The following is a 3,308-nucleotide window of genomic DNA, read 5'->3' on the forward strand; positions in this document are numbered from 1 at the left end:
CAGAAACAAAATTATTCTTAACATTAGTCTTAGCATTAACATTAGCATTAACTTTACGATGTTTCTGACAACGGCCCCCAGGATTAGGGGTTAGGGGGTGAGGATAATGATGGTGTATGTATCAGAGTCCAGAAGTAGGATAAGCCTACGTTTATGTAGTTATATCTAACTACCACCTGGTCCTGCATCTGTGTAGGCATTTCTTCAAAGAAATCTTACCTTCTCACCTACATGTGGTTCTATGCCTACAATCACGTGCAAAGCAAACATACACAATAACACTAACAGTGATCACAGATCTCACTTTAATTAATATGCCAGTGTTTATATATGAAGATATTGCATTATAATTATGGCTGCAACACACAAGGAAAAACACATTCAACACATTGAAGACCACATGTAGACACATAGGCATCTTAAAATAAAATTCACCACTTGCCAAAAGCAGAATGCAATGCAACTGGAGCTCGCATTAAATTATCAATCATTAATAAAATAATCAAGCAGCCATGCAATCAGGTTTGACTTTTATTCCTGTGAGAACCAGCCCACATTAACATACCCTCAACGTATGGTTTTATTATATGAAGATATTGCATTATAATNGAGAGAGAGAGAGAGAGAGAAGCGGCGATGGGGAGGGGGAAGAGAAAGAGAGAAAGGGAGACAGGAGAGAGAGAGGGGGAGAAGAGAGAAGAGAGAGAGCGGTAGAGACTAGAGAATGAGCCTTCGTTCCCTCCCATACGGCCCCCCGTACGATCTCCATGCTCCCTTTGAACTTATATATATATATGTATATAATATATAAATATATATATATATATATATAGAGAGATGTATATATATATATGTACGTGAGGGGTGAGAGGTGAGGGTGCCGGCTATAGTCGTGGCGTTGCGCGGCGAGCGAGGGAGTGCGTGCGTGAGGGGTGAGAGGTGAGATAAGAGAATGCGGTGCGGGGAAGTTATGCGATTGCGCAGGGCGTAGGAACAAAGCGATACCACGAAGTGGGCGCGAAAGTGAACCAGTGTGCGTGTGGGAGAGCGGTTGATTGAGAGCGAGCGTTGACGGAGGAACGGTGAATAGAAGCGAATGATTCAATTGATTGTGTAGAAGCCGAACGCGCAGGAGTAGGAGCAGTGCCAGTGTTACCGTTAGGTAATTATTTAATTTAGTAGTTCCACACCCGCCCACGGCCAAGCGCGCGAGCAACAACATGAATAAGATACTCTCTATTCATGTTTGTTTGTGCGAGACCGATGGCGAGCGTGGAGCGGTGTACTTGTGTGTATGCACAGATGTAGCTACTAAAGAGTACGGATGAATATGCTAGAGGGACGCGACGTAGTCATTATAGACTATCTTAACACGAGAGCTAGTCAAATGGAAACGCCGAGGCTGTAGTACTAGAGCTAGTTGCAGAGTAGAGGCATTTGCCGGCATTTTACAGGTGATTCTATAGTGGCGAAATAGAAAGTAGAAGCAAAGTTTTTTGCGGTAGTAAATATGAAACTTGGTCGAATTGAATTTGTCAGTTTCGAGTATAAAGATACCGGGAGCGGGCGCAGAAAAACTCAGATTCGGAAGGGACTGTCGGCGACAGGCGCGCGTCGCACGCAGCTGCCTACACGGAAGGAAGAAAGAGGCATGCGTTACAGTTCACGCTACACGAAGACCTCGTGTGACAATACATCGCTACACGCTGTGTGCACGTACACCCTGCGTATGCGTGCAGTATTACACGCGTGCGCGCACGTACAACGCACGAGTGCGCGGCACAAACAAATACAAACGGCGTGGCGTGCGATGTTAAATCGCATGCGGCCGCCACGTATCACCGTGCGGCACACACACGTGCGTGCAACGACACAACGCTGCGTGCGGCATATACACCTGGGAGGTGAAAGATACGCGAGGCGCACGTAAGCAACGTCAAACGACGCTCACAGTACACGCGCAACGAGATACGCCAGCATGGCGAGCGCAGTACGAACACGTGGCGTGCGTGTACGACGCGTGCGTTCACGTACACGCGTGCGTTCATCGGTCACGAGGACGACATAACAGTGCGACGTATACCGTGCGGCGTGTACATACACGGCGATAGGGGAAAAACTGGATGACGACGCACCGGTACACTATAGCTTAGTATGCTAGCACATGGACACGCACGCGTACAGACATGTCCGAATAACTGTGGAAAGAGGCAAGATACAGCGATCACGGGTGCATCTGGGGCCTGTAACCAAAGGAGTAGATAATAGAGACAGTGTGATAATTATCTACTAGGCTTGGTTGTCCGCAGTGGCAGGTTATCGCCCGCCAGGGACCGCGTGGTGAATGTAGTACAGGCCTAGTCGGTAGCCCCAAATCGATAGTAAGCGCGCGACAGATAGGCACATAGGAGCTGGCTCTCACGGTGCTTGGAGAAACCACAGTGCTCTGCGTGGGCAAACCTCGTGACACAGATCATGCTATCTATCTAATTTACACTATATCTTATATATTGACTTAGCGCAAGTCATGGCGGGATATCAAAGAGTTACCTACGGGAGCGACGATGCGATTATCCGCTCTAGAAAATGCCGGCTCTGGTTAAGAAGAAAATCAAAACAAAGTTGCAAGCGATGACGCGCCAAAAGAAAAATCGCTACACACGTGGCGCAGCCCGCTGCATTAAATTGAGAAATGTACGCCAGACAAGTACCGCCTACGTAGCATGGCGAGCGCTTATCATACGTTATCAAAGACGCTAATCATATCCACCCCGGTATGAGTGCTAACAAACGGAAACAGGGGAAATCATAGCATCCTATTTCAGTCGACGACAATGATTATTCACGTAATCTATTGGCCGGTGCGAAGTCTCAGAATAATGTTTACATGGTATATGGCACTAAGTAGAATCGTTTGCTCACATCTACGAACACTAGACCGAAAACGCTGTCAGATGAAATACGTCGATCTGACAAGGTGGCTGAGATCTTGAGGCATACCGCGTAAACGCTCCCCTCCCAGTATGCCACTCACAGCGTCAATCCGCCTGGCAGTCGCCCAGTTTTCAGTACCCGGCGCTAAACGCCTACATAAGCCGTTGCCTATCGATGAGATTCGAGGTATTTCCAGCCATACATTTTATGAAATGCATGTTTTTCGGCTGCTAGGTGCAGGGTGCTAAGGTGACTACGTTCGGGGCGAACTCGCTAATGCCCTGATCTCAACAGACCGACCATCTATCGTTTCCTTGAGCACGAGACTAATGTTTGCCGTCATGAGATGGAGAGCCGGCAATGTTTATTTTTAA

The sequence above is a fragment of the Priapulus caudatus genome, unplaced genomic scaffold, assembly GCF_000485595.1.
Source record: "Priapulus caudatus unplaced genomic scaffold, Priapulus_caudatus-5.0.1 Scaffold1148, whole genome shotgun sequence".
Classification (NCBI taxonomy): Eukaryota; Metazoa; Priapulida; class Priapulimorpha; order Priapulimorphida; family Priapulidae; genus Priapulus; species Priapulus caudatus.